Raw genomic sequence first — 7,780 nt, 5'->3', positions numbered from 1 at the left:
AACCCAGCCTGTAATCTCTTGGATGCATTGGAAAGCTGTGTCTGCCTCTGCATTGCTGCCTGGCCCTTTGTGATTGTGCTCCCTTCTCCCTCCTGTTGCTGCTGCCTGCTCTGGTTCTTGTGCAGTATGGTGTTCCTGCAAAGCACTGAGCCCCTCTAGTGCTTGAGGACGAAGGAGTACAGGGTGAATGAAGCCCATTGTGCAACGTCCTCTCCCTATCTTTAAATGCACCCTCTGAAATCCCCTCAGTTTAGGGACTCATGTGTACTGGCAATTTAATGAATGACCCCTCTGTCCTTAGGCTAGGAGCTGCCCTTTAAGTATTGGAATGAACGCTTTAGGTTTAGTCACTTACCTCTCTCATACGCCACTCCTCAGGGTGTCAGATTATTAATTTAGAACATAGAGAAAAAATCTCAAGAGACAACGTAGTTCCCTGTCACTCACTCTCCTGTAAGTCAAAAGAGCTTTCACAGTGAGTCAGGTAAGCCACATTTAAGTCGCCAATGATTGAAGGCATGGGATTCTTGCATTTGTTTCAATTAATCGTGGTGGTTGCATGAATCCTGCTGATTACATTTAAATTGCATGCAAGTGCTTGATTGTGAATATTTATGAGGTTCCAGTCGCTAACGGGTGAGTTTCCAGTTTGCCAGCCTTACCACTGCCAGCATAATTGGGAGCCATCTTCCTACCACTGGGGTTTTGAAGCGCATCCTCTCATGCGATTCTCGAAGTTCCGTCTGCCAACTTGCCAATTCCCAGTGGGCACCAGAAAATCCAGCCCAATGATCAGCCAAAACAAATGCACAAAACAGGTGATATTCTGTGCCTAAGGATGGCTACATAGATTAATAAACCACTCTAATAATGAACATATTATACAATCAGCAAAAATTGGAGTTTAGCTTCTTTACATGCATTATTTACTGACACTAAATTTCTAACTCTGGACCCTGTTGTGCAATAGAAATTGTGCTGCAGTTCTTCACTCATTTAATGGGGAAAGAGATTGACCAGTACAATTTTTCATCCACTCTTAGCTGTTAAAAGCAGTGCTTTGTATGATGTAAAAATGGTAGTCTGACACTGAAGAGAATTCAAAGGGATTTTTAAAATACTTGTTCTTTTTAAATGATTGCTTATATGCACAAATGATTAAGAACTCAATTTGTTAAAAAGAAACAGAAGGCATTTATTGGCCCTTTCAGTAAATAAAAGTCTACATCAGGAAGCTTGTGGGCTGAGAATGAATGTCTGGATCTAGCTGTGCATCATACATATTTAATATTTGCTTGATAATATATAGGCAGCTGAGAATAAAACGGTGCCAGCTGGGGATGTCTCCAACCACTCTGGTTGGAGGCTGGGCACTGTCTGTGAATATTCGAAAAATAGAGTCAAATGGTGCATTCATGTGCATTTTTCACAGGAAAATTGATTGCACCTGCTGCATGCTGATAGCTCAAGCATTAGCATGAAGCCAAGGTCCATTATGTGGTGAGGAAAGGGGGGGGGGGGCGGGAATAAATAAACAGAGCATTTTCACATTCGCATTTTACACATTTCATGAATCAGAAATAATTCAACCGAACTGATTCAAGTGAAGGTTTTTCCAGCTGAAACTCTGGAGAATTCCACTACAGAATTCCACTAGGGAAAGTAGATGTGGAAAAGAGCTCCATTATGCTACCGAGACTGAAAGGAAATATCACGGGCTGGATTCTCCGTCGGCAATGCACTCACGTCCACGGATTTCCCGACGACATGCGGGTGCCCACAATGGGAAGCCCCATTGGCCTGCTGGCAGGACGGAGGATCCCGCTGCCGGCGGGGGCGTGCCACACCAGTTTTCGGGTGCGACTGGATGGAGAATCCCACACCTCGTATTTGGAATCAACTCATATGGAAACTGTTTCTTTTTCCACTCATACGATGATGACCTGATTTTAGAGAAAACTGAAGTTCAGTTCTTCAACCAAATAATTATCCTTGGAGCTACAATCGCCTGGATTCTCTGCCCCGTGACATCGGAAACGCGAATGGCAATCAGGTCGAGAATCGGGTGTATCGACCGAACCGAAAGCCTTGCTCCGGGGCCCCGCTGGTTGCGGCAACACGATTTGCGCCCCGCGTCGGTGGCAACATGTAAAACCGCCATTTGCATGTGTTAACATATCATTGCTGGGTTTGACCCAGTATTCTCCACTCCTCCGCAATGCTCCGCCCCTGTTAGGTGTTTAGTACAGGTATTTGCAAATGGGGACTAGGCGCCATGGCTGCTTAGTGGGGGAGAGAAGGTCGGAAAAGTTTATAAAATTGCTATAAACAGTTGCGCCTGTTGGGGGTGGCTGTCAGGGGACTAGCGGGGAGCGAGTTTCTGACATATCAGCGGATTCGGGGTGTCCCCCCTCTGTGGTGATCTCTGTACGTGCATGCACACAAGGGGTTAATGGGTAGATAGCAGCACCACATGATCACCAGAGGGTTAGTCCAACAGGAGTATAAAGGGCAGCCACACGGGGTCTCTGTCTCTCTCTCGGGTGTGCTGTGAACAGGAAAACATCAGAATCACATAGATAGTTAGTGGAGTTACATTTAGTTACAATTGTTAAATCTTGTTATCCAATTCCTAGTTCCCATGTTAAGGTAATTAACTCACGCATTAATAGCTTCAGTTACTCAATAAACCTTTGTTGGTACTGGATGAGTTTGAGTCTTCTTCAACAAGATTCAGAGGATCTCACCATCAGCCAAGGATTGAGTAACACGTGTTATCGACCACACAGGTAACACTATATGGTACTACAGAGTGTGTTGGCCTTAACAATGAATATAGAATCTAGCTAGCTTAGGTTCGACAGACAAGAGAAAGCAAAAAAAAGAAATAAACTCGGATAAGATATTCGGCCATGGAAGGCATCATTACACTCGGATCTCCCAGGCAGAAACCGGTAAGTAGGAATCACTTCCAGAACACCTCCGAACCTCTGGTAATCTCCAGTATAATTGGAAGATTTTCCTGCAACAATTTAATTTGTTTCTGGAAATTAAGGACATGACCGCTGCGCCAGATTTAAAAAAAATTGCATACCACTTAGCTGCGGCAGGGAAACTCATTTACCTATGCCGAAGGGGAAGACAAAAATAAGTGGGACACAATCATTAAAAAATTTGATACCCACTGTAATTCAGAGGTGAATGAAACATTTGAACGTTTCAAGTTCACCAGGCGTATACAAAGACCAGGAGAATCATTCAGCAGCTTTCTCACTGACTTAAAGCTGCTGGCCCAATCCTGTAATTATGAGACCCTCCATGACTCCCTTATCAGAGACCAGATTGTCAGTGGAATTTCTGATGAGGGACTCAAAAATTCTCTCCTTAAGCACAAAAATCTTGATCTTGAAATGGCTACACAACTATGTTCTGCTCATGAAATCACTGAAGCACGATATCAACAGTTTACTTACCGGGACCAAGACCTCCACCACGAGATTGGAGCAGTCAAAATGGTGGCCCAGGCTTCTCGAAGGCGCTCCTCCACCGGCAATCCCGTGCGCGCGAATCTGCAGGTGGCCCACACACATGCGCAGTTTGCACGGAGACTGGAACCGGCTGAGAACGCTACTGTGCATGCACAAACGTGGCAGGATGGTGCCATGTTGTGTCATAACTGCGGACACGCCCACTTAAAAGGGCAATGTCCAGCTTATGGCAAACAGTGCCTGAGGTGTGGAAAGTGCAACCACTATGCCTTCAAATGTCGAGCTGTGCTGCAGATGACTTCCACGGGACAACAACTAAGACCGTGCGATGTTCGGAACGTGGCATCTATGGATTGCCAACCAATATTCAGTGATTACCTGTCCGAAAACGATGACCTTGCCTATGATGACTCCTACGGTGTGGACACGGTCACAGTCGCGGAGGAACCTTACATCACCACGCTTCATCCAAAATGCCCGAAAGTGAACAAAAAGGGGTTTAAAGTCTCAAAACAAAAAATTATTTTCCCCAGCGACAGAATGAATCTCGAGCCTCCACTAACAGTTAAAGATCACTGCCGCAGCACCCTGAACATATGTTTGCAACACCCAAAGAGAAGAGCACAATAACAAATCCATAGCAAAAGATTTGTTCATTGATGATGATTACTCTGGGGATGAGTTGCTCATTGGACAAATAGAGCACCATGAAACATCCTTGACAAGAAGCGATGATTTGCTCGCTGACGAATGCCACTCAGCCATCGATCAGTTCTCCGGATCTGATGGTCATTGCAGCAGCAACATGGGTGCCATGTCCCATGCGAGCCTCATGGTGGGAGAATCCAGTACCATGATGACATGGCAGCTCGTCGATAAAATGGATGACAACCACATGTCATATATCCTAGCAGAAGGCGACGCTATTCAGAGAGCACAGATTGACTCCACTGAGGGAGTGATACTGGCCTCCATAGCGAGCTCATTGACAGGCTCCAGAATGGCCACAAGAGACGACTCCGGAGCGACAGCCGTGAACGAGGAAGACTATGACGGTCTACCTGCCTTGTATGAGCAGCCAGCAGCAGACATTAAATGTCTACCCACTGTTGATCAAAGCAGTGAACAAAACCACAACAACAACAACAGATCTCGTGATTTTGTGTCTGCGCCGCAGCAATCACCCAACCCAGCTTGCAAAAAAGATGACATACGGAGTCAACACTGCAAGCACAAAAGAAAGGCCGCTACTAACGTCAACTTACTGCGAACATTCCGATGTCTCATGATGTCCTCACGGACACACACACACACTGACGGTCACAATGACATGGTGACATCAACACTGCCACCTAAATGACAGGCGAAAGGATCAACCCACCTGATCAAACGCATACAGTCTGGACTCACAAAGTTTTTCGTTAGAATTGGACATTTTAAATGTTGATTGACTTTGTACAGTCATTAATACCATCCCATTCTGCACACAGCATTACTTGTTTTATCTGTTCCCAGTTGACTTAATTCATTATGTTTGTTCAGTTTTCGTTACGCCATACAGAAAACCTGTAGCACATTAAAAAGGGGGAGATGTGGTGATCTCTATATGTGGATCACCAGAGGGCTGGACCAACAGGGATATAAAGGGCAGCCACACGGGGTCTCTGTCTCTCTCTCGGGTGTGCTGTGAACAGGGAAACATCAGAATCACATAGATAGTTAGTGGAGTTACATTTTGTTACAATTGTTAAATCGTGTTATCCAATTCCTAGTTCCCATGTTAAGGTAAAGAACTCACGCATTAATAGTTATAGTTACTCAATAAACCTGTGTTGTTACTGGACGAGTTTGAGTCTTCTTCAACAAGATTCAGAGGACTTCACCATCAGCCAAGGATTGAGTAACACGTGTTATCAACCACGCGGGTAACATTACACCCTCGAGATCGGGGTGGCCTGACTCAGACCGCTATTGCTGCAGTATTTGTTTTAAAATCAACCATTCGTTACAAGTTACAGGCCCGTGGCTGCTCACTCTGCTGACTCCTCACTGTGTCCTGTAAATGTTCACAGAGCCACTGGTCATTTGGGTGCCAACCCAGGCCACCACTCTGGAAACCCTCTGAACCCAGTTGACCCATCAATGGGATGGGCGTGGCCAAGCTCAATTAGCGACACACCAGGTGCTGCCACTCAGTGCACTCATCAGAAGCGCAGCCCCACTGCAGGGGAAGCAGGGGATGCATGCACTGTGTCCTTTGGCACCTTCCCTGACACACTGCCCCTCTCAAGGCAGAAGCCTTACCAGTGAGACTATCAGCTAGCCCACTCCACAGGATTACTAGCTGTCTCCAAGCCCTGCCTGCTCACAGCTCCTCTGCTCCCATCCATCCTGCCCCCAGACAGGTTGTCACACTCTGTGTGTCACATCCAGTACCCAGATGACACTGCATCTATACTCCAGGAGACTCACACTTCACTGCCTCACCCCCATCTGTAGGACCTGCCCACCCACAAGCCTCTAAGAATGGAGGCGGTTGGTGGCACATCGTGACCCTCTCCATCGTACAACCAGGTGTCACACTGCTGAAGGGATAACTCATGGCCCACCAATTGAGGACACCCACAGTAGACCCCACTGAGGAGACAGGACAGGGGATGCAGAGCCTAATGCTGACAGGAGTTGCTGCAGCTACCGGTAATCTTGTTGACAGGAATTGGGGTTGAGGATAGAGGCTCCCCGGTGACACTCACCGATGGGGTCAGTGGTAGGCAACATATTGGAGGGATGGCTGAGGGCGGAGGTGGGCTTGGGAAGGTGTCATGTGCTGGGTGGAGCTGAAGAGCAACTCAGGGTTGCCGTTTAGCCTGTGAGAATTGAATGGGCAAGGGAATACTCATTTTGCTAATATTTCATCGCTTTCTCTCCCTGCTGAGAATGAATTTCGGAGTACAGCCTGGAATTCTTGCTACATGCCTGGCAGCAGCTTCCCTTGTGGACACACAGAGGCTGCAGGCACAGACGCTGCACAGGGGGTACCCTGCACAACAGGAGATTTCCCTAATAGAGCAGAGGCTAGCCGGTGAGGTTGGAGAGTCGGTCATCCAACAGGCTGTGGGGGAGGTGCGAAGGAAGCGCTGCATCAGGCCACGTTTATACCGTCGACGCCTGTCCTTCGAAGACCTGTCAGAAAGTGGGTGTCACCAAAGGCTCAGGCTAACCAAGGATACCATGCAACATCTGTGTGAGATGGTGCGCCTGGAATCTCGGGGGTATGGAGGAGGATACTCGCTCTCCGTGCCCGTCAAGGTGACGGTCGCTTGAGCTTTTTTGCCTTGGGATCTTTCAAGTTGCCGAGGGACGACATCTCTGGGATAGGTCAGATATCCATACACAAGTGCATCTGTGCCTTAGGGATGCCCTATATGCCTGGGAAGTGGACAATATAAACGTCAGTCGAGACCAAGCTCAATAGAATGCCGGGCAGTGGGACTCGCCGCCATCACTGGCATGCCCCAGGTCCAGGGGGTGATCAATGGAACACATGTCCCCCACAGGCACCAGCTCATGAGGGGGTGCCCTTTATCAACAGGAAGGGTTTTCACTTCCTGATCATGCAGTTGGTGTGCGACCACCAGCTGCACATCATGCATGAATGCATCCGATACGTGGGCAGCTGCATAACGCCTACATCCTGGCACACTCGTCGGTTCCTGGAACCTTCAAGGTACTTCTCATCGATTGACAAAGTCTGACTCCTACTTTGGGAGTACATTCCAATGTCCACATGGGTGAGGAGTTGATTCCTGGGTGACAAAGGTTATCCGTTCAGGTCTTGGATAATGAAGCCTGTCTGGTGATGTTCTATGCACATGGAGCACACCAGAATGACAGGGAGTGGGATAACTTGATCTTGGTTTTGGACAATGCTCGGCACAACACCGAGGGCCGAAGGGCCTGTTCTGTGCTGTACTGTTCTATGTTCTATGGAGGCTCAAGACCGAGGTGGAGAACGGCTATAATGACAGCATGCAGCAACCAGGAGCATCATTGAACGATGCATCGGCATCCTGAAGATATAATTCAGATGCCTGAACTACTCTGGTGGGTCTCTCCAAATAATAACAATAATCTTTATTGTTGTCACAAGTAGGCTTACATTAATATTGCAATGAAGTTACTGTGAATAGCCCCTAGTCAACCACACTCCAGCGCAACACCTGTTCGGATGCACAGAGGGAGAGTTCAGAATATCCAATTCATCTAACAGCACTTTTTTCAAAACTTGTGAG

The sequence above is a fragment of the Scyliorhinus torazame genome, chromosome 3, assembly GCF_047496885.1.
Source record: "Scyliorhinus torazame isolate Kashiwa2021f chromosome 3, sScyTor2.1, whole genome shotgun sequence".
Lineage (NCBI taxonomy): Eukaryota > Metazoa > Chordata > Chondrichthyes > Carcharhiniformes > Scyliorhinidae > Scyliorhinus > Scyliorhinus torazame.
The sequence above is the reverse complement of the archived record's forward strand: the minus strand, read 5'-3'. Positions refer to the sequence as shown.